At 37.8% G+C, this 25,340-nt stretch overlaps 1 protein-coding gene across 2 annotated transcripts in view; it reads left to right on the forward strand.

Moving 5' to 3' along the window:
• Nucleotides 1-7,198: 7,198 nt before the first annotated feature.
• LOC109422828 (sex determination protein fruitless) overlaps nucleotides 7,199-25,340 on the forward strand; it is an 883,045-nt gene continuing 864,903 nt past the window's right edge. For both annotated transcript variants that reach the window (XM_062845497.1, XM_062845498.1), the window contains exon 1: nucleotides 7,199-8,292. The gene's annotated coding sequence lies outside the window, so the exon portion shown is untranslated. The remainder of the gene's footprint in view (nucleotides 8,293-25,340) is intronic.

Raw genomic sequence — 25,340 nt, forward strand, 5'->3', positions numbered from 1 at the left:
GACTGAAAACAGCACGAATTTGAATGATTCTGCACTGAATATTCAAAACAAACAAATTCATTTTCGCTATCTCTCTTCACACAGTCAGTCAATTCGTATTCAATGAATATGAAGCCGATCGAGAAACATCTTCATAATTACCTACGTTTATGGCTACGATTCCTTCCAGAAACACTCAACAACAATCAAATGGGAAAAGATCTGTGTAAAGCACCGTTAAATGTAATCGAAACGGTAATATTTTATCAGCAATTTAACACTTTGTAAGATGTTTACAAATATTCATTGACTTTCATTCAGTTGACAAACGAGTATCGAGCAGCTGAATATGAATATGCAGGCAAGTGAATGAAAATTGCCGCACGGTGAACTTCAACTCGTCTGCTCGAAAGTTTTATAGGACAGATGCCCCGAACGCCCTGCGTCCGGTAAATAGGACAGTCCTTTTGGTGTGAATATCTCCAGAATTATGCAAAATTTTAGAATGCTTTCTTCAGAGAAGATGTTCTCCACATCCATATCTTGCTCATAGTGGACGATATAGTTTGCGACTGGTTCACTATGTGGCGTAAACAATACTGCAAAAATTACATATTGTCACGATCTATGAGCTTCATTTCCAAGGTAAAAAAAAATATTTCCCTGGAATCTTGACAATGCTAAATAATGTATAGTTCAATTCTTTGGCAGAGTTGTTAATCAATACATACAAAAGTCGATGTATGTATGATTAAATGTTTATATGTTTTTATGTATATATATTTGTATGTTTGTCTATATTTGTATGTTGATATGAATATACGTATGTTTATTTTTATGAATGATCCGGCATAACTCTGGAATGCGTCAATAAATTTCAATCAAATTTGGCATGCACATTTCTTAGGATGTGGAGGTGGTAGTAGGGATATTGGAATTCAAGATGGCGGCTTAGGTTCTAAGATGGCGGTCAAAACTCCAGAATATATGCTTTTTAACGGCAATGCTGCTTCGGATGCTATTCAATATGGGTATCTATCGATCGGGCTTCATAAGTAGAACTCAAAAATGAACATCCGACGCCATTTTGAAATCCAAGATGGCGGACCATATCCAAGCTGGCGGCCACGAAATGGTAGATTGAGCTATGATACCATGCAATATGGGTATCTATCGATCGGGCTTCATGAGTAAAAGTCAAAAATCTATATTTGAGTCTATTTCGAAATTCAAGATGGCGGACCATAACCAAGATGGCGCACCATATCCAAGATGGCGGCCATGGAATGATAGTTTCAGCTATGATACCATGCAATATGGGTATCTATCGATCGGGCTAGATGAGTAGGAGTCAAAAATCGATATTCAACGCCATTTTGAAATCCAAGATGGCGGACCATATCCAAGATGGCGGCCACGGAATGATAGTTTGAGCTATGCAATATGGGTATCTATCGATCAGGCTTCATAAGTAGAAGTCCAAAATCGACATTTGATACTATTTCGAAATCCAAGATGGCAGACCATATCCAAAATGGTGGCCATGGAATGGTAGTTTGAGCTATGATACCATGCAATATGGGTATCTATTGATCGGGCTTCATGAGTAGAAGTCAAAAATCGATATATGACCCTATTTTGAAATCAAAGATGGCGGACCATATCTAAGATTGCGGCCACAGTATGGTAATTTGAGCTATGATACCATGCGATATGGGTATCTATCGATCGGGCTTATGAGAAAAAATGGTAGACGGTCATGATGGATGAAAGGGTAGTGGGTAGGGTAAACGGTGGAGCAGACGGTCGGGTAGAGGGTTTGGATGAAAGAGTGGAGTAGAAGGTTGGGGTAGAGGATACGGTAGACGGTAGGGAAGTGGGTAGGATAGACAGTATGGTTGAGGGTAGGAAAAAGGTTAGGGTAGAGAGTAGGGTAGACGGTACGATTAAGCATAATATTGACTAGAGGGTACGGTAAAGGACAGGGCAGTGGTTATGGTAGAATATAGGGTAGAGGGTATCAGGGCAGATGGTAGGGTTGAAGGTTATGATAGAGCGTAGGATACAGGGTTGGAATAGAGGGCAAAGAAGACAGTAAGGTAGAGGCTAGAGAGTAGGGTGAAGAATTGAGATGAGATTAGATGAGCCGAGGTTTTTTTCGAGATACCTTTAGGAATACTTTCCAGGATTTCTTCAGGCATTCCTTTCGAGAATCTTCCCTTGTTTATTCCTGAAATTCCTTCAGCTATTGCTTCCGAAATTGCTGTACGGATTTTTGTAGGGATTGCTTTGGAAAATCCTGAAAGGATTTTTTTAGTTTATCTTTTCTGCATTCCTTCAAGAATTTGTGCTGAAATTCCTTCAAAGATTCCTTCCAGGATTAGTGCTGTGATATCTTGAGAGATTCCTTCCGAAAAAATATGAACAAATATCTTCTATGGTATTTACAGGAATACCTGCTCAGCTTCTGACCGGCATTCCTGTCTTGATCTCTCTAACGATTCCATCGGGTATTCCTCGTTCGGGATTTATACAGCAATTCCTCCCGGTATTTCTTCTGTGATTATTTCAGGGTTTCCTATCAAGCTTTCAGCTGAGATTTCCTCAGAATTGCACCAAATATGCTTCTCAGAATTCCTTCAGTAAATCCTCCCGGGATTCCTTCAGGGATTTCTACCGGGAATGCTTATCCCCTCTGCGTTATGTTTTGCAGACTTTTGTACGTGATTCTAAAAAACAATTGGTAGATCGAATAAAATTAAATTTTTGGGTGGTTTATCATTTTTCATGTAGCCGAAAAACACATTAGGGGGATTCACTTAACAGCGTAAACTGATTAAACGTTGCGGTCACCAAGATAATCTTTGATTATTTTATTCGCAAAATCATGAAACATTTCAAATAAGCAGAAATCATGGCTTACGCAGCAATTTAATCTGGTTAGTGAGTACCCCTATTATGTTTACGATGTAACTTTGAAAGTGCCCAGAATAACACCATAAAACCCACATATTGTTCATGAATAAAAAATCATGAAGTAGAACAAACATAAGTGGAGAAAAATATCAAGTCGAGTACAAGACACTGAAGACGACCTTACAGTTGAGGTCGAAATACGTATCTGTCAAAAGATGCAAATTCTTAGTGGAATTCAAAGGAACAGTACTTAACGCGATTTTCTTTTTATTTACAGATATTCCCCTAACAAGCCCAGGTTAATCATCATCATAAGTGGAGAAGCCGTGTAGACTATATCTGGTTGAATTTTATATCAAAACATGGAATGATGATGAACCTGGGCGTGTTAGTGGAATACCTGTAAGTACGAGACATTGAAGACGACCTCATAGTTGTGGTCGAAATACGTATCTGTCAAAGGATACAAAAATAAAAGGAACAGTACCTACCACGATTTTTTTTTAAAACATGCACAATTTCTGAATAGTTTACGTATGGTGAGTAGGTACGTAAAGAGAGTTTGTGGGGTACTGAAGGAAAAACTCAATTACTCTATTAGAAATCATTATCTGTGTAAAATCTAACTTCTACAATATTTTAACGTTTGGTTAAGCTACATATAATGAGCACTCTTTATTTGATTTGTTAAAATAAATGAGAAATGTTGAACACTGCAGTCGATACTACATGAAATTACAAGGACCATGCATTGCATACTTTTTGGCGTTTATAGGGTTTGGTTCTGCCCCAATTTATAAGTCCTTTTTCTATTCTTTTTGAGTGGTTATCATCTCTTTTACTTGTTCAGAGCTGCATTGTATCTATACGGATCAGAATATAACGAAAGCGTAGAAGTTGTGTTGAAATAGAACTCGAAAAAAATATCAGATGTTGAGGACCTACAATGAAGAATTTCTTTGGAACTACACCATAGACTTCCATTTTTTTCGTCAAATCATGCCTATTTTATTGGAACTTGACCTTTAGTAACAAATTTATTTAAAGATTTAAATTGTGAGACACCTTGGGCGTTAACGGGTTAAATAGAAAATAAACTTGACAGCACATCGATGCATAGGGCTGTGCAAGCATACATTTTATTCACAACGCTCCAATAGGTCACTGATTACACTAGGAGATCCGATGGCCCAAACTCCAGGGAGTTCTCGGATACTTTTAAACTTTTCACCCTTATACACGCCGGAAACGCCCCTTAACTCTTAACTGAGCTTTTTTTTTTCGTAAACCAACTTTATCCCTAATCTTTAGTACTGCAACTAAACTAAATAGAGGTTTAAGTGCAGGATCTACAGCCGTAACCTGTTATCCATGTTGCATTATTTTATATTTATTAAGCCAATTGGAATGTAGACTCTCATGAGAATTATCACAGTCATGTATAGATCTGAAGATCTGATCTTTAAAGAAGTTTGGTTGGTCAGGACTATTCCAAAAGAATTTTGGCAAAATTCGTACAATTTAAAAGAATTTTAGATTACAGTCTGATATGTAATTTTGCCGTTTATAGTTATAATAACTACTGTAGTGGCTTTAGATATTTAGGACTTAACTTCAGGACAGTTTGGGCGATTCTGCATGTGCCAACAATATAGTAATAAATTATACCTATCAGTTTTCAAATTGGTCCTTTTCCGATCCTAAGTTCTGTTCGTCTGAGTAGTTTAATTGGTCTGGAATATTCCAAAAGAATGTTGGAATGGTTTATATATTTAAAACGGTGTCATAGATTATTGTTGGATAACAGTTCATTGCAAAATTAACTAAAATTAACTACTGTACTGATGGAGAAGTCAAGGACTTACCTCTAGGGCAGTTTGGACGACCCTTAATATCCCAAAAGTATAAAACAATTCATATCAACCTTAGAGTAAGTGTAGTAATTGTAGTTGATTATGCAACGTATATACGTTACCCTGTATAGCAAATACTACTGTTATGAGTATAGATCGAAGGTCCTAAACTCCAAGTTAGATTGGGTTTGTTGCTGAAACGAACCAAATTACTCCTGTAGATTTGATGTTTTATATAAATGTCAGAATATTTTGGAACAGTTTGAACATCAAAAATCAGCCTCAAAAAGGTTAATGCAGGTTTTAGTGTGTACTGCTAAAACCGAGCTGCAACGTAGGTGCATCAAGTACGACCCATCTAATTTTAGTTTCAGTCAACAATGCTTCTCCACTTGTACCAACATGATCGATTACCCATCCGAAAATACACAACCTTGCCATCTATAAAATAATTTCCCACCACACACCTCGAAGCAGGTACGGTAGGTACCTGCAGTGACATTTTCCGCATATCGAACCCTATTGCAGTGCAGGAGGAAGTTCCTTCGTCATATCCTTCGCGTGTCGTCTCGTCTCAACCAAGTAAACGAGTTACAAGCCTCCTCCGTTGGCGTTGGTAGTTTCAGTTGCCCCCACTCTGTTCGCCACCTCGTACCGTCGGTCGGTCGATGTGACCGTGCCCATTCCACACGGACTCGTGCATGTGACTGTTTTGCGCTGGTGCTGCACAAGTAGCAGTAAAAAGGGTTAACTTCATTGCGAAATCATCGCCTAAGGACGACGGTCATCGTCATCGTCAGCAACTATCATGTAACTCACCCCCCTCACACAGTGGTGGCACGGTTTGTGCAAAAAGCTGGTTGGTTACTATGGTATTGGTGTAACTGCAGGCAGGCAGGCAGGCTGGCAGCCAAGCAAGCAGGACCACTTGACTGGAGTGCAATTTTCACACACGAAAGGATGCGCTCGCTGGTTCTCTCTCTTGGGCAGCGAGCGCGTGTGGTGCATACATTTACTGATAACAACTCGGAAGAAGTTATTACGAAAGTGCAGCAGTAGCAGCAGCAGCATATCGGCGCAGTTCGTTTTCAGGGTCAGTCGGTTTGACGTTTGCTGTCGTCGGAAGATGGCCTGTGTTGGGAAAAGGCTCAATAGGTGGGTTTGTGGTCAGTTGTGCGGTGTGAATTCAGGCGTTGTGTCGGTCGGTGGGCGATTGCCGTCGGTAGTTTGCCAGTGATTTGCTGTGCGATTTGGGAAATTCGCAGGCAGGAAAATTCACTTCCGTGCTGCTGGATGACACCCAACAACGGCTCCGTGAGCGGTGAGTTCTGGTGGTGTTGCTGAGCGGTGAGTGGTGAGAGTGAGTTATTTTGAGTGGCGTTTGGATGGAGAGAATGAGTGACGGAGGTGAGATCATGCGTTACAGACTGAGTGTTGAGGTAGGTCTGGTGCGGCAATGACTTCGGCAGACGGTTTGAGTTCCCATGGCGCTGTTGGGTGAGTGCCGCTTGGTGCGCATGTAAATAATGGGGTCTCCCCCGCCGCGCTTCACCGTCGCGTCGGCTTGGTGCAGCGCCAGGACCCTCGTCGACTGGTGTGGTGTACTTGGTCCTTGGTCTCGTGAGCAGTAAAATATATGTACCTTTGATAGACAGCGCATATTGTTTGTCTTGAGCACGCCGAGTGGGGAGGGCGCGAATGCGGGTGCCAAGTAAAATGAATGGCAATAATATTAACGAGTTGCGACCGAGGATGCATGGAAGTGCAACTTCGTTTGGCGTTCGGGTGCAGTCGGCGCCGTGGTCGGTGCATGCAGTCCGCTCGGCTGTAATCGGCAAACGGAGGGGCTGCACTTGTGCACTTGGATGGTATGCAACATAGGCGCATCGCTTCCTGGTTTCTCGTCGTCGTCATCGTTGTCGTTGATATCCTGGTCGTGTTTGCTGCCATCGTCGTCGTCGTTGGTGCTTTCGGAATGTGCGGTGTTGTGCCGTGTGGTTTGTTTTCCTTCAGTTTCGGGTAGCAGGCCGGCAGTGCAGCGACTGGTACTGGTGCTAGTGCCGAGTACAAGAGGGCGCACGCTAGGGAGCGAGCAGCCAGCACTTTACCATGTGCATTGAAACACGACCAGCTCACAGTAGCTGGATCTGGATAGTTGTATTAGTGAGTAAATAGGGTCGCCGAGTGGAGGGAAGTCGCTCCACTCCGGGCTGCCGCCACCTGAGTCGGTCCCGGTAACTTTTGTAATTGTTGTGTGCGCTTTTCCCTATCGCTTCCGTGTGGAATTGCCGATGTTTATGTGCAGTCCTGGCTTTTTTGCTGGCCGTGGGGGTAGTGTGCAAGTACACGAGTGAGTGAGAGCGCCCAATCTGCCTTGCCTAGTGCTGAGTGCGCTCCGACGACGACGACGACGACGAAACGAGGAAGTAGTTGGTAACGTCGACTACAGTGCTTTACATACATCCAGGCGTCGGTCGTCGGCAGAGCGCCGCACTGTATGCAATCGCGCCAAGTCCCGGAGTGTGTCGTTAGTAAAATGGGGGAATTCACAGTACATTTAAAGTAATGTTGTACCGAAGTCATTATTTAGTGCATCGCGAGATTCCAAGCTGTAAGGTCGAAGCTTTTCCCCCGATTTCTGGGTTTTGTTCGGAGGTCCTAAGCTGTCAGGTCCGAAGTTGGGCTTGTTTTCCATCGAGTTACACAACGGTACAGAGGCGGCGTGGTACTCTAGCTCGGTACGACCAGATAGCATCCTCGTGGATGCATTTCCTGTTTGGACGCCAACCGGTGCAGTACGAAATCGAGTGTCGCTCTCCGTGCAAGTGGTTTTGAACTGAAGTAAAGGACAGTTGTCCGTCGCAGACTTTAACTTATTCCAGTGTGCTGGTTTTCGGCGATCAATGGTTGTAACTGGTCCCATTCCAGAGAATGTTGTAATCGAGTTGGCTCAAATTCAAACGCATCTAATTGTATCCGTGGTGTCATCCAGCAGTAAGTGCCGGTCGGTGTTGATTCGTGTCCTGCTTCCGTCGCTGTAGTCGTCGTTCTTCTCTTCTCGTTGTGTCTCGTGTATACGTGTTACATAAAAGGTGTCTACGTTGTCACCCTAGCCGTTTAGAAAAGTACATCCTTTTGAAATCGCCAAGACCGCAAATCCGTGTTTATCCAGTTTGTGAAAGCATCAACTAGTGACTTCTCTTGAAAGAAAGCATAATCGTGTTATTTTGTGTCGGTGTCTGTTTAAACAACTCAAGTGCTCAAGTGCTGTAATTTGTGAATCAAACCTGAAATAAAAGTGCATCCAAGTTCCGTGTAGCAAACTTCGCGCTCCGAATAGCAAACGCTTCTCCACAAAAGAAGGGAAACCGTTGTGATTGGGCCCGAGTGAATCAAAACCGAAACAAAAATAAAGTCCCGCAAGAGCCGCCGCAAGGGCATCCCATTGAAAAACGGGACACCGGAAGCCCTCAACAACTGCTGTTCCGAGTCATCGCCGCAGTCGCTGTCGCCGCTCGTCGACGACCTCGCCGCCGTGGACAAGGTAAGTCCGCTCCAGTAGCAGCAGCGTGTTGATTATATGTACGGGTAAAAGAACGAAATCCACTCGCTTGAGTCTGAGAAGCCACTTGTGTCGAAAAAAAAAAAGACCAGATCGGAAATTCAGCCAGGCTTATTCAACTCCTTGGTCAAAAGGATGGAAAATTGTGTAAAGCCAGTGCAGTGTGGCATGCCTATGCAGTCAGCGCGAGTACTAGGGCTATGGTTCGTGCCTGTCGTGAATGAAGTGCAGCACCGCACCACACCGCACCGGCCCAGCACCGGGTACTGCAACTGCACCAACTGCGCTTTCATCGTCTCGCGCTACCTACCCACTGGCCCAGATACTCAGGCTCAGTCGGGAGGGAAAAAGTAATTTCCTTGCTCCTCGAAAATAAAACCCCACCATCACATCCCGACTTGGCGCGGGATCCAACTTGTAAATACAGGTGGTGTGGGAAGAAAATGGAAAGCGTGGTTCTATAAGTCGATTTATATTTTATAAGAATAAAAAAAAAAGATTTTTCGATGCTTTCGATGCAATCGAAACTCAAAATATTTCAAAATCCATGGAGTATTTTTGAGAAAGTTCATGGAAGGGATTGTAGGTGAATGCTTTGAAACATTTCTGCAGGAATCTCCATGAAAAAAAATATATATGAAGAAATTCGTAGATGAAAATCTGAAACAATCTAAGGTACACCGGGGCAAGTTGAAACGGGTGGGGCAAGATGAAATGCGAAGTTTTGAAATAGGTTTCAATACAATTTGATAATTTATCCTTCGCTAAACGATTACTTGTATCAAAAACTATGTGTTATGGCGATCAAATGGTTTATCATCATTAGAAATTATCATGTTAACTCGCTGTTTCATCTTGCCCCGGTGTACCTTATTCAAGATTTCCTGGATGATTTTTAAAGTAAATTTACGAGGAGTTTTCAAAGTAGTTCCTGAAAGAATTTCTTCAATAATCCCTCTAAGATTTTTTTCAGAGCTCGTGAAATATTTTCTAAATAAACCGTAGGATGGAATTCAGCAAAGGTTCGTGAACAAAAACATCGGAAAATCTGTGGAAGTTTTTTCAAAGTCATCCTTGGAAAAATTTGTAAAAAAAATTCTGGCGAAAAATCTGGAGATATTTCTGAAGAAATTACAAGTTGAATTTATGATAAAATCCATGAGAGATTTTCTGAAAAAAAACCCTCGAAAAAATTTGTGACGGGACCCCTAGGGCAGTTTCTTTAAGAATCCTTGCAAAAATTTCCGAATGGACCTCACATTTTTTTTTTGAAAAAAAAAGAGGAGAAATTTTTCAAGAAATCTCATGAAGATTTTCTGACAGAAATTCAGATTAACAATAAAAATATCCCTGGAGCAATTTCTAAAGAAAATCCCGGAGAAGGTTTCGGAATAAATCCTTAAAGAAATATCCAAAGAATCTTTCAGAAAAAAATCTAGAAAAATCCCGAAAAATAGGGTAAAACTTTGAAGAATTTTCTAAAAAACATCCCTGGAGGAATTTCTGCAGAAACTCATACACAACTCTTCGTGAAACTTCTGGTGGAATCCTGAGTAGAATTTCTGTAGGAATTGGAAGCTGTTGTGAGAATTTATGGTAAAATCCGTGGAATAATTTCCAAAGTAACTATAGTCCAAAATTTTGAAGGAACTTTTGAAATATTTTCTGAAAATCTCTGAAAGAGATTCTGAAGGCATCGCTGAAATTTTTGTAAAAGAAATCTCTGGAGAGGTTTTTCGATGAATGTCTCAAGCAATTTCTGACGGAATCTTCGAACGAATTTTTGAAAGCATCCCTGGAGGATGTTATACTCAAATTCATGGATAATTTTCTTGAAAAAAAAAAATGGAGGAGTATCATCAGTAAATCATGCAAGATGCTTTGAAAGAATTTTTAGTGGAATTTGTAGAATAGGAGAAATTTCTGAACAAACTCCTGAAAAACAAATCTGAATGAATCCATGAAAGATTTCCCTTAAATACTGTTCGGTCGAATACTTGGACTAATTTCATCGGATTTCTTGAAAAAAAAAATTTTAGAAGAATTTCTGAAGAAATTTTTGGTAGATTTTCTAAAATAGATTGTCGAAATGACTGAAGTAATTCCTGGAGGAATTTTCCAGTTAATCTCTGAAATAGTGATCTATGAGATGAACAGGATTGCACTTCACTTCGGCATCTACACTGAGTATTTTTCATAAAAATTTAAGGAATCATCTAAGTTTTTTTTGAGGAGCCTTCCCGGAATTCCTATTATGATCTCTTCTCATATTATAATAGAGATCCTTGTGAATACATTTCCATAACTTTGGGTTTTTCCCAGAATTCATCCTTAAAACTTTTACAGATTATTTAAATTTCTGAAAAAAAAAATCATTTGAATTCTTCCAGGGAAATTTGAAAAAAAAATCTGGATGAAATCTTTGAAAATGTTTGTTTTATAAAACTGTTGAATTATTTTTGTTGAAATTTTATCTAAAGCTATTGTGGGTTACTGGAGTAAACCCTCCAAAATATTTTTCTGTAGAAATTCTGCGGAAATTCCCTCAATATTTTTGTTACGGATTTGAAGTTTATCTTTAGCCAACTTTCGATGAAGATAAGTTTCTAAAATAATAAGTGAAACTCCCAAAATCTGCCAGAAATCGTGGTAAAGCTTTCAGAGGAATCCGATATATATTTCTAGAGGTATTTTCCTGGAAATTCCTGGACCATATCAGGAAAATTTCCGGGAAAACCAGATGAGGGCAATCCTGGAGAGAATGCTTATAATAAAATATAATTTGCCCCAAGAATTGCTAGTGAAAACTCGGGAATCCTGGAGAATCTTTGCAATATTTTCACATAGGTTACAAAGGAATTTTTTCAGCATCTTCTCTAGGTATTTTTCCCCAAGGATTCCTATTCAAAACTTCTTTCAACAATGTCTCATTGAAGTTTTTCAGGCATTAGCAGGGTGTCTACTACCTGGAAAAACCTGGAAAACCTGGAATTATCAGGGAATTTTACTCGACCTGGAAAAATCCTGGAATTCTCAGGGAATTCTGGTGACAATCAGGGAATTTCTATGTTTATCATTTCAATCCAAATTTTCAGTTAAAAATGCTTCAAAGCGAATAAAAATTTCGGTTGCGCCGCTACTAACTACCCGCTCGTAAATTATCATTTAACAGATATTCATCACCCTTGACGTTGATACTAAATTGTACTTTTTCCACAGCAATCTCCAATTTTATGCTTTACTTTTCGGAAAATTGAGTCGACATGCTTATATAGTTAAGATTTTGAATTCTCAAATCTTCCAATCAATTACAGCGTTAAATATTGGCTTAGTGACCTAGATTGTATAGGCTATTTTTCTTTATTTTCATCTAAATGAGCTTACTGTAAAGCAAAATTTATTGAGGTTTGCCTGGCAAATTTGCAACTGCCTGTAGATGTTGTAAAATACCTGAAGGAACTTAAAGATATCGAAGTTCCTGCAACTCCCGCAGAATATGATTGATCAATTGGAACTCCTGGCGGATTCGATGTTAGTATTTCTAGCGAAATTAACTAGATGACTTCTGGAAGAAGTTTTGAATATTTTTCTGACTATTTCTGAAACGTTTTTGGAACAACTCATACATTATTCTAAACAATGTTTAAAAGAATTGTCAACTCTCTTTTTCCCATAGTTGCTTCTGAGCTCCACATATTTTAAAGAACTCGAGAGAAACTATTTTCAATGGACATTATGCAATAGTTTTAGAACATGGTTACCATGGTCAATTACTTCTTTCAAGAGTGAAACTATAGACAACCAAAACTATTGATTTAAAAGATTTTTCTCTATTATTATGTATAACTAAACATATATAATATTTTTGCTAGCAATTTCTATAAAAGGAGAAATCGCTGAGAGAAGAATTTAGCGAAATCAACGAAGGTCTCGTGCGCATTAACTGAAGCTATGCGTGATGGTTTCTTGGAGGATTTGTTCAAAAGCGTTAGCTGCAATATCTGACAATATTTAAGAAAGTTTGGTTAGGAACTACTCGAAAGATTATCTGCTGGAACTACCAAGCTTAACTTTTATAAAAATAAAGTGTAAATTCTTGTTGTTTTCTGGTTAAATTCCTTCAAAATTTGATAAACAAAATTGTCATCAAATTATGCAGAAAATTCTCCTAAAGTATTGCCAGGATTGTTTTAAGAATTCCATCAGAAAATCATCTCGTGCTTCCGCCCTAAATGCTGGTGGGATGTTGTCCATAAAAGTCATTATAGTTGGAACTAGAAATTTCTCAAAAAGTGCGTTTCCACGAATTTCTAGAAATCTGAAATCATGTTTAGTTTAGTCGATTTGTTAAAGTTTCTTGAACCTGGAATTACTTTCAAAAACCTGGAAAAATCCTGGAAATATCAGGGAAATTCATACTCATAATTGAGTAGACACCCTGATTAGACAAAAAACACTCAAAATAATCAAACAAAAAATTTTCTAGAATAGCATGCGAAGATTAAAGCTCATTTTAAAAATTCTTGTAAAAATATATCATGTGCAGTCTTCAAAAAAATGTTCAGAAAATGACCAAGAAACTCTTCCCCATTTTATTCAGTTTTTTTTCTTTTTAAATTTTTCCAGTTTCTATAAAAACTTCTCCAGTGATTTTTTAATCCTGGAATTTTCCTTTTTTTTTTGGCCTTTGGCAAGTTTTTCCTGGAACTTTGTCTGACAGGTTCTAACAGATACTTCCCCAAAAACGCCATGTGGATTGCTATAGAAATTTTGTCAAAAATCCTTGAAGGAATATTTTTGAAAATGCAAATGTGTACTGAAATCATATCGAAATGCCTTTACAATTTACTTGTAGAAAGCTCGAAATAATCCAGACGAGCCGCGTTGAGCTTGTTAACAAAATTCAGTTTTCACTCGGCACTCAAACAGTCGGTTCCAGTTGAAAGTGTTTTTCCGTCAATTTACCGTAATTTTTTTTTCGCCAATCTTTTCCTAGCAACGCTGCTGGAAAAAAATTCAAAATATCGGTGCATGATTCACTATGGTGCCCATGATGGTACCGGAAAAGTAGTGGTTTAAAAGCTAAAGTAAAAACCTGCTTGGAAAAATCAAACAAATGATAAGTGATAAAAAATACGACCGCTATTCAAAAAAACTAAAAAATAAAAAAAAAAACAAAAGAAAAATAAAAAAAAAACAAAAGAAAAATAAACAAAAATAAATAAAATAAAAACAGGAACTTTTTAAGATATCCCTTGAAAACCTTAGCAAAATCCTAAAGGAATTTCAAACTCAACTAACTTGCTGAGGAAAGAGTTCAAGGAACTCCTGCTTATACACAAAAATAAAAAAAAAAGTAAAAAGAAAATCGGGTTAAGTACTGTTCCTTTTAATTCCACTAAGGATTTGCATCCTATGACAGATACGTTTTTCGACCTCAATTGTAAAGTCGTCGAGCCACTGAAGACGACTTTACAGTTGGGGTCGAAATACGTATCTGTCAAAGGATGCAAATCCTTAGTGGAATTAAAAGGAACAGTACTTAACTCGATTTTCTTTTTACTAACAGGTATTCCACTAAAAGCCCAATTTCATCATCACAAAATTTTTTTCCCGTAACTTGCAAGACATGTTTTCTAGTATCTCTTCCAGGCATGCTCTTTGGAGGATCCCAGAATGTTGACCACTCCCAGTCATTTATTCAGTTGATTCATTGTGCAACTGTCATTGGTTCGAGTCAATCACGGAGTAGTAACCATAGATTTGTGCAGTCAGCTAACCAGGCATGCTCTTTGGAGGATTCCTATTTGAAGATTCTTTCAATAATGTCCCATTGAAGTTTTAAGGCATTGGCCAAAAATCACTCAGAGTAATCTTTTAAGAATTTCTCTAGTGTATCATACTCAAATTCTAGCTAATTTGAAAAGTTTCTCTAAATTTTTGTTTCAAACACTATCTCTAAAAAATATACAGGAATTCTTCAAGAAACTCATCCCCATTTCATTCAGGATTTGTTCTTTCAGAGATTCCTCTACGACATTTTCCAGTTTCCTTCAAAACTTCTCCAGAGTTATTCAGAAATATTTCTTTCTTCCAGTACCCTTTGGAAAGTTTCTCCTGTGAATTTAACTGACGGATTCTAACAGATATTTCTTCAAGAACACCTACTGTGGATTGCTTCAGTGATTTCGCCAATAAAGCTAGCGATCATCAAGATGAGCCACGTTAAGGACAAACGTCTTGAAATCCTGCTTCAACAGTGCATCAGATCTTCAGACACACAAATCTCAAGAAGCAAGCTTTAAACAACAGTACATTTTATTATTCTGTTCTTGCTCACTCGTAACAAGTTTAAAATAAGAAGATCAGGTGCACTGGTTTTGTTTACGCAGAGATTTGTGCACTCGAAGTTGTGAGTAGGTGCCAAAGCCGGCCATTGTGAGAGACGAACCAGCCAAGGGCTGAAAGTCTCTCAAATAAAGATAAATCAATCAATCAATCAACCGGCCATTGTGGCGGCCATTTTGGGATTCTAACAAGTCTGTCCTTAAGCTATCCAGCTTTGATCCAACAGTGTAGACTAGTGAAAATCGTAAATTTACATACAAGTTCTGCAGACTTGGTGGGAATTTATTTTCAGAACCATGCGAGTCAATTCAGATTGCTCGAATGTGGCGCAGATGGTTTACACCCTTTTACAACCTGTAACCCTGCAGCAGAAAATGTGACTTTGTCTGATTAAAAAATCTGAAATATCGATGCATCATTTATTATGGCGCCAGAGCAATACTGTGTTCCAGAATCAACAATAAAGCACTCAAATCAAAAATGTTTGTCAATTCAATGTAGTGAGTTGACATGGTGCAAACAGCTGTATGGTAAATTGGCTTGAAAAAAAAAATAAAACAAATGATAGGTGATATCTTCGAAAACTACAACTGCCAATCAAAAAAACAAAAATGAACAAAAAAAACGAAACAAGTTTTTGACCCCTCAATTTGTTTTTGATAAAAGTTAGTTTTTGATCATACTCTTATGTGTGTGCTAAAAATTGTGAAGAGCATTTATTCACATTTTTTTTTCATCTAAGGAGTATTGAATTGTTTCTCTAAAAGCTTGGCTTTTTATTTGCTAGTAATTGTAAGGAAATAATACACGGCTGTGTAAGTTTACAATATGTTTTAATTCTGTAAGCTGATAACTTTCTGGTATACCATGTTGGCCTTAGTCCACAAACGCGATGGAAAAAAATATTCCACTGCCATGTGGGATTATTTACAGATTTGTTCGCCTCCAAGTATAACGCTGGCGATTTGAAATCAATGCTAAACTGAAATTTTTACTGCTACTGTATTTCAATTACGGCCTGCTATGTTTTTTTTTAATTTTTATTCTGTTCATGGAAACACCGTTAAAGATCTGATTCCAGTTTTATTATAATAATTTAAGCGTTAATATTGAATGTTGCCTAAACATACGATTAACATAAATCTTTTAAAATTTTGATCAACATAACGAAACAGTTTGAAATATTACTTTTAGAATAATCCAAGGAAAAGCTTAGGATTTTCTCAAGAAAAATTGTCTAAAGATCATTTCTGAAATTATAAAACAACATGAGAATTGTTCAGAAACATCTTGAGATCGTTCCAAAAAGAAGCTTCTCACGCAAAAATAAATAAAAAAATGCAAAAAAAATGGTCTAAAATTGATCTGTGTTGTTTCGCACATTTTTCAAATGTTCTTTTGAATATTAACCCTCTAATACTCAATCCCGCCTTTAGACGGGGTATAGTTTTATCATTTTTGTAATTTTTGTTTCGTGGAAAATCAAAATTTTTATATTTTTGGCTGATATTTAGGACTGTTTTGTATATCTCAAAATGGTTTTGGTGTATTATAAAACGTATTTACATTTTTTGAAAATCATTGAAAAATTGATGTTTTAGTCACCTTTTAGAAGTCATTGTTTATTTTGTATTGAATCGCTACAATTAACATATTTTAATTTTTTCCCAAATCATTCTATCCTTGTTTAATAGTTTAAGGGAATCGAATACAACCTAAAATTATTTTCCTTAAAATAACAAAAATTTGGGTATTAGAGAGTTAACTACATTTTTCTCTGCAAATTCATCCACTTCTTTGTGTCTATATTGAAAAATTCTAAATTTCATCAAAACCTAAAACATGAATTTCTCATAACTCTCACTATGGAATGACTTCAAATTTACATCAAAATGACTTACACAGCTAGAAAATGTTTTTTTTTTCGCTTTATTAACGACACTTTACATCATATAACCTGTAACAAAAAAACTCCGTCATATCGCACATATCTTTTTATCAGCTTTCAAAATAACAGCTTACCTTCAGTAGAACTTTTCATTCAACATTACATACAAGAAATTGTTTGATGTAAAATTTTGTTAAAGGAAAAGAAATTGATATGTGAAATTTGTTAACATTGGGTCTAATTTTCCGAAACTTTGGCTGTGCATCTTCTAAATCGCAAAAAATAGCTTCAAACATGTCTCTACATCACATATCTTGCTCGTTCGTATTTCAAAAATATAACAAAAATATAATGGTTTGTCTCATAAAACAAATATTATAGCTGATTTCATCCAAAAGTGTATCTTCGTGCTGCTCTAGATTAATATACTTGACAATCTTGGAAAAACTTGAAAAAAATGACAAAAGTAAGAGAATTCTTCATTTTATTCTATTATTATTCCTATCAATTTATAGATCAGTTTCGCAAAACTTTTACCAAGAACTTTTCTCTTCTATATGATTTTTTTAAGTAAGCAAGAAAAAAAAAATAATTGGAGGAGATGTTACGAGAAGTTTTAGAAATTATTGTGGATAAGAATCACTTTATTATTTAATTTCCAAAAGTTTGAAACTGCAAAATATTAAAACACTACTTTCAGAGAAATTTTTAAAAATAACTTTAGAAAATAGACAGAAAATAGACCAAGTAATTAGGCTGCTTGCCAAAGGCGTTGAAGAACCACTTTATGTTTCTGCATTTTTTTCAGTACCTAAACTGATATTTATTTTTCGTTTTTATTTAAGTTTTCTCTCGGAAATAATTTCAAGAATTGCACTTTTGAGTTTGTTGAAATTTTACCAAAATACTCGCATGAATTTGTAAGAATTTCCAAAACAATCTTAGTGGCTTTCCATTTTTTTTACGTAAGAGAATTTTCATGATTTTTCGATAGAAATGAAATTTTTCAGCTAATAATCTCAACAGATCATTATGCAACCGATGTGGAGCCACTTTTTACTGAAAATCGACGACATATTACTGAAAATTTGGCCATACATCTGTGGCATCTCTTGAAAATTGTCCACCTGTTCATCTAGGAATTCAGCAGTTCCTCTAAAACCCGCTATGGACACTTCTCTAGGAATTTTTTTTCCAAAATTTCTTTAACAGTTTATTCGGGATTTTCTACAGGTTTCCATAGGATTTATTTTATCCTTTTTTTTATCAACCATGTGGAAAACCCACTAGAAGCTTCGTCAGGGAATGCAGGGAAACTTTCAGGTGACTCTTATTTTTAGAACTTTATCTTGCGTTTCTCCATTTTTTGCATTAATAATAGAGGTTTTATACCAGAGAGGTTCATTCGCCTCTGATGTCAATTTTGTTACTAAGGGCATTGATTTTCTTACAATAAGTTATTAAGGCGAAACTGGAAGCATTTTGTCATTTTTTTGGTTTTTGTTTTTTCATTAAATAACGAAGCAATATTTTCAAAAACGGTTTTCGTACACATACGGATCAAGGAATCTTCTGAATTTTTTTGTGGTGGAAAATGTTTTCCATTTTTGCAGAAACCGTTTTTTTGTGCAATTTTGTTTAAAAATGGTTTCTGCAAAAACGAAAAACATTTTCCACATCAACAAAAAAATCAGAAGATACCCTGATCCATACTCTGCATGTGTACGAAAACTGATTTTGAAAATATTGCTTCGTTATTTAATAAAAAACCAAAAACCAAAAAGTGAGGAAATTTCGCCAGTTTCGCCTTAAGTGTTCAACAGACAGTTTGGCTTGACAAATTTCACATGTTTTTGATTGATGCCGATCAAGTAGGGTCCGCTCCTGCAACGTGTTAGAACTTTCTGCTCTCTTTTTTTTTTTTTTTGAATTTGAGTCCTGGATGAATTTCTGAAGATTATCTTGAATAAATTTTTGAACAAATTTCAGAGAAACTCCTAAATGTATTTTTTAGAAACGGCTGATACCACAATTGTTAAACGAACTCCTTGGGAAATTTCTGCAGGGAAAACTTGTAATGGGAGATTCTGAAATTCTTTTAGAGGGTAATCCTAAAAGATTTTTCAAAGAAACTCTTTTAGCATTGTGCAAAAGTACTCCTGAACATGTTTCTTCGTCAACTGTTACTTTAACTTTTGAAATAATTAAAAAACACGTGGAAACCTGCTGAAAGTATTTTTGGAATCCGTCCAGAAAGAGAAGATATTCGCCGAAAAGTTTTTGGATGGACAGCTTGAGGATTGCTCAGTCAACTTATTGAGAAACTCTTAATAAATACTCTTGACAATCTTCAGGAGGAAATATCTGAGAAAACCAAGTAAAAAATTCAAATTCCTAGAAAAAACATGATGGAAAACTTTCGGTTTTAGAAAATCCAGAAGAACTCGGAAACGATTTCCAAGCGGAAATCTCGAAGAAGCTGTCGGCGATACCATGGTGAAATTCTCTCTTGGAAGTACTTCAAGACTTTCCGGAAAAACTCTTGAAGACGCTTCTCTAGAAAATCCTTGAAGACAAGCCATAAAAATCCGCTTGAAGGAACTTCTTCAGATTCTTGAAGAACGTCTTGAGGTTGTTCCTTGAAGAGTTCTGCAATAGATCCCTTGATATAGCTCAGAAAGGGTCATTCGGAAAAAAAATCTTCAAAAAAGTTACTCCTTGATATATCACTAAATTATTTTTTTTTTGACTTTATAATTCAAAATTTCATTCCAATCATTGGATGAACTTCCTTGAGAAGTGCAGGATAAAATTGTTAAAAACACTTGGAGAAATTATCGGGAGAGTTATTGAAAACTTAAGGCTAACTGTAAGTATTTTCTTGTTTTGTGTTTATTTTTTTTATTTAGGCCGAATAAAATATTTAATATGTTTAAAGTCATCCCCCCCCCTTCAACAATCCCAAAATATTGAAGAAGCGAAAAAAACATGGCGGCCCATGACTCCATTTTCAATAGAAAAAATGTTTACTAGCAACTATTTTTCAATAGCGAGTAATGGTTGGACATAAGTCTTGACATAACGCGAATAAAATTGCGACTTACATCCAAACCATTCCACCACACTCGTAAAGAAACATTAGGAATAATGGAATGTAACCACCGTCCCAGCTGGCCATCTCGCCAATCATTTTGCCAACTTTGAAGAGAACTCTAGCGAACAAAATGGAAAAATTCATCATGTGAAATTCTTCTATCATAGATCTCACCTTCCTGTGCGCCCAACTTTGCGAGAGAGTCCGCCTTCTCATTGCCATAAATTGAACAATGTGAGGGGACCCAAACAAAGGTAATCTTGTATGATCTTTCGACCAGTGCACCCATCTGCTCCCTTATTTTTGTAAGAAAGTAAAATGGATGTTTTACAGATTTCATCGACCGGAGTGCTTCAATCGAACTAAGGCTATCCGAGAAGATGAAGAAATGGTCTACGGGCATGTTTGAAATCATCCCCAAAGCGAAATTGATTGCTGCCAGCTCAGCAACATAAACCGAACAAGGTTCCTGAAGTTTGCGGAAGGCGGTGAAATTTTCATTGAAGACACCGAGACAGGTGGATCCATTTATGCGAGACCCATCAGTGAAGAATCTCTTACAGGAATTGACATTTTGGTACTTTTCGTTAAAAATGCGAGGAATAGATGTGCATCGAAGTTGATCTGGTATTCCAAGAATAGCTTGTTTCATGGACAGATCGTATTTAACAGAGGAACTGTCATTAGTGAAGTGTACACGAGGAGGATTATAACTTGGTAGGCTTATGGCTTATGGCCTATAGGTCTGGCTTATGTTTTCTCATGAATTTTGACTGAGTGTTCAGACTGAGCATTTTTTCGAAGTTTTCAATAACAAGTGTGTTGCACACTCCACACTTTATAAGTAACCTTAGCGAGAGCTCCCAGAAGCGGTTCTGGAGAGGTTTCACCCCTGCCAGGACCTCTAGGCTCGCGTTGTGCGTTGAGTGCATACAGCCGAGGGCAATACGCAAACAACGATATTGAATTCGTTCCAACTTAATTAGGTGGCAGTTTGCTGCTGAGAGGAAACAGAAAGAGCCATACTCGAGAACAGAGAGAATAGTCGTTTTGTAAAGTTTAATGATGTCTTCCGGGTGAGCACCCCACCATGTTCCGGTAATTGTGCGTAGAAAATTGATCCTTTGTTGACATTTTTGCACCAAATTCTTGATTTGGGTACCCCAAGTGCCTTTTGAATCAAACCAGACCCCAAGGTATTTCGAAGTCAAAGACTGGTCGATTTCTATTTGCAAAAGATTGAGTTTCAGTTGGGCTGGGTTCCGGTTTTTATAAAACACAACCAATTAAGTTTTTTGCGGAGCAAACTCGATCCCCAAATCTCTTGCCCAGATTGACAAATTATTTAGGGAACTTTGCAATGGTCTTTGCAACATTTCTGCATGTGGGCCTTTTAGAGAAACCACCGCATCATCTGCAAGTTGTCTTAGCGTGCATTGGCCTTCCAAGCAACTATCAATGTCTTTCACGTAGAAATTATAAAGCAAGGGACTTAAACATGAGTCTTGGGGTAGGCCCATGTAGCTAATACTGGAAGTTGTCAGTTGTCCGAGATTGATGCTCTAATGTTTTTCTGACAACAAATTATACAAGAAATTATTTAAAATTCCTGGAAGTCCACTATTGTGCAGTGCCTATGGAAACTGAATCAAAGGCGCCCTTAATATCCAAGAAAACTCAAGCCAGTTGCTCTTTTTCCGCAAAGGCCAGTTGAATATCTGTTGAAAGCAACGCTAGACGTTGCCCCTTTACTCTTGCGAAACCCGAATTGTGTATTTGAAAACAAGTTATTCGATTCGACTCAATGATCGAGTCGTGATAGGATCATTTTTTCCAACAATTTCCTTAAACATGATAACATAGCAATTGGGTTCTTTAGGGGTATCCAGATTATTGCATAATCGGAATCTCCGTCCAAAAATTAGTCGAAATCCAAAATTTCATCATTTTTGGTGTCCGGGAACTATTTTTAAAATGCATTTAAAGTTTGTATGGAGAAAATTTTTTGTTCGGGGTGAACTGTCACTTTATCGACTGAACTGTCATTCTAGCCACGGAAATTGAAACTGTTTTGTTTATTTAACCATCAAAACAAAGGAATTGGAACGCAATAAAATCACCTAATACACAGAAAAATGAGCTCTTTCGATTAGTCTAAAGAAAATGGCAATACTTAATTCACTAAACAACCCAATTGGGCGGTATGAATTATGATCAGACGCTGGTTTACCAGGCTAGGGTAGGTAATCAAAATTTGAACCAAATTGTGGCTTTCTGAAGCAGTGCAAATTTTAAGTGATTTTTTCTCCCGATGGAAAAAAATTAGTACGGCAAAATCGTATGTACATGAAAGCCACGGGTATAAGCTTTCTGTTAAATGGTAAAAAGTTTGTATTTGCGCCGAATTTCATTGAAATATTTGATTTTTCATCAACAATGATTTTAATCTTAATTTGAACCATCGTAATCATAATTTGAACCAATTTTAATCTTAATTTGAACTACTGCCGGCAGCAGCTCGAGCAACTCACAAAACAGCCAATTCCATGCATGAAATTCTTTAGGAATTTGGAAACTAAATTTGGATTTTTTCATCCCCCAAGAGTAAACAAAGCAACCACTAGCGCAATCTACAGGCCAACACTAGAAGCTCACACCCGTTTACTAGTTCAAATTTAGATTACAAATGGTTCAACTTAAGATAACATTCTCCAAGTAAGAATCACTTAAATTTGATAATTTTATGACAAATAATGCGGAATATTATTCAATTGGTCGATTCTACGATAAATAAGCTTTCATTTGACGTGTTCACATAGGCGCTGTCCATAAACTACGTAGACTTTTTTCGGCCATCTCAGACCCCCCCTCCCCCCTCGTAGACTTTTGTTCATACAAAATTTTCGAAATTTGTATGGAGCGTAGACTTTGGCCAGAACCCCCCGTCCCCCCCTAAGAGTCTACGTAGTTTATGGACAGGCCCATATTGCGTGTGATACAATGCATGAGCTGTACGAGTGCACCGAAAATGTGCTTTCTCTGGGGGAAAATGAGTGAAATAGTTCAAATTAAGATTACAATTTGACTAGTTCAAAGTTTGATTTCTTACCCTATTACTTTTTTTTTGTTTAGAGAGACTTTACCGTACTCGGCATTCGTCTCTTCCCTATTACTTTGACCTGTCTCCTTTCATGTGGAACGATGTTGTTCTCCATTAATGAGTTGAACAGGTCCAGTAATCGTCTTTTTGCGATATCTGGGAGATTCTTCAGAAGATTGAACTTGATCATATCGCGTCCCATCAAAGTAGGATTTCACTGCTGCAGAATGCTGAAAACGCTGTTCAATTAATCAAATCAGTTATTTTTTTCGTCGGTTAAATGTTTGTCTTCGTCTAAGGAGCATGCAAGCAAATGTGTGCGTGGCTTTTCTGCATATGAAAACTCGTATCTCACAACCATAGAGAAACATTTCTTCGTTGCAATGCGATGGCGTATTATGATCTGGTGGGCAAAATATTAATTCATGCCTAACTTTACCAAACACCGTATCTAAAAAAAAATCCACGAACGGAGAAACTCGAAAGGGAAGTTCGATGTTCCCACAGCAACTCATATATTGCGTATTTCAGAAACGTAAAAAATCCGGGTATTTTTTCACAAATCATCCCCAAAAGTGAGTGATACAAGTAAACCTTCACTAAATTCTGCGCGTCATGTAAAAATCTCTTTTTGTTTGTGTAAATTTGAAAGTTGCTGCTCAAACTACTTTGAATACATCATTTGATTTGGAATTCGAAGAATTTGACCGACTTTTCGAATAAATGGAAGATAATTTATAAATTAGTGATTGATACTAACCTGGTCATGAGGCGAGGTACAAGAATAAATTCGGTCATTATTTATCGGTGCTTAGGTAGACTGGAATAAGATAAAAATCATATCCTTACTTGATTCTTCTTCTAAATGTTTATGGGAACTGATTTTGAAAATATGAGCTCAAAAAGGATCTGTGGGATATCCACTTAGAACATTCAGATAAAGGCTCTATAGAACTGATAATAATCTCCTTAGCAATTCAATACAAAATCAGTTGAAAACTGAAATAAGGTTTCTTCTTCAAACGATAAACTAGCGTTCGTGAACTGGCATTAAGGACAGATTTGTTAGAATCCTAAAATGGCTGCCACAATGGCCGACTTTGACAGGTGAGCAAGAACAGAATAATAAAATGCACTGTTGTTTGATGCTTGTTTCTTGAGATTTGTGCGTCTGAAGTTCTGATGCACTGTTGAAGCGGGACTTCAAGACGTTTGTCCTTAACATTAGTAGTAACTTCTGAAGAGTAATAAAGAGGATTTGTGACCGAATTCCTATTTGCGCCCAGTAAAGGAATTTCTACTGGCTCACACTGTTCACACCATGCATCTCGCACCAGCAGGAGTCAAACGGGAGGCAGGATACTACACCCCACCCATTCACCCTTCAATGGTTGACAAGAGGGCTGTTTGTTACTCCGGACTGGTTTGAGAACGCTTTCAATGATGGGCAACCACCACCCACCCACCCATCTACTCGTCATTGCATTGAGATGCACGAGCGCGGACGAATGACGACGGATGGGGAACGGAAAAGCAACCGCAAAAATCGGGTGGCTGACTGACTGAAGTCAATGCTGAAACAAACCCATACCCCCCATCCATCGCACGTGTACCGTACCGTACCATCAACCATGCTGTAAAAGCAAAAACAAACCATGTGCAAAATCGTTAAACAAAAACCAACCAACGTCATCATGGTTCTCCGCCGACCGACGGCAACGGCTGAGCGGTGCAGACGAACGCCACCGGTGAAAACCGACGCGCTCCGTTACGACGACGACGATTCCTGCCTGGGTGTGTGGATCCGAATCCGGCGAAGAACCGAAAGAGGATGAGGACGAAAAAGTGCTTTAGTTTTTCCCCTGAATTTTCGCCAGACGGTTTCGCCAGCTTCGGCGTCGTCGGCAAAGTAATACTCACGGCGATGGCGACGACGTTAGTATCGTCGGGTTCTCAGCCCACGAACTCCGACAGTTGTAATGCAGACACTGTAATGGAAGGATGTGCTTTTGCGCTGCAGCTAAGATTAGTGTAATATGACCAAATGTTGTTGAGTATATGGAAGTTGGTTCATGTAGTTGATGCGGTAAACCAGCGGGTATTGAACATGATCATACTAAGAATGACGGACGCGGTTGCTGGTCGATCCCGAAACTTTTCGTGAAGAAAATTTTCTTGCTTAGCTTGGGCATATACTGCCGTCCTAGGCATAATTTTCCCATACTTCATGGAAATCCCATATAACATGAGACAATTATGCTTAAAACGGCAGTAGATTACCTATGAGCTAAACTCACGATACAGAACAGCTAAATTAAATTGGCAGAGGAAGATATCAGTTAATACCAGTGGAAGCCCAACATTATAATAAAAACAGTAGGGGAGACTGGGGAGACTTGATCCCTTTCTCTTAATTTACCTGAAACTTTAAGAAAAAACACAAAACTAGATCAGATTTCCATACAAAATGGCAGGTTAACGTCTATTGCAAGATGATACACAACAGAAGGCCTTTACATTATTGTTAAAGTTTTCAAAACTGTGTTTTTTATGGAGGCATGTCTTATGATGTATTTTTCAAAAATGGGTGACACTTGATC

This window comes from Aedes albopictus, chromosome 1, assembly GCF_035046485.1.
Source record: "Aedes albopictus strain Foshan chromosome 1, AalbF5, whole genome shotgun sequence".
NCBI classification, from domain to species: Eukaryota; Metazoa; Arthropoda; class Insecta; order Diptera; family Culicidae; genus Aedes; species Aedes albopictus.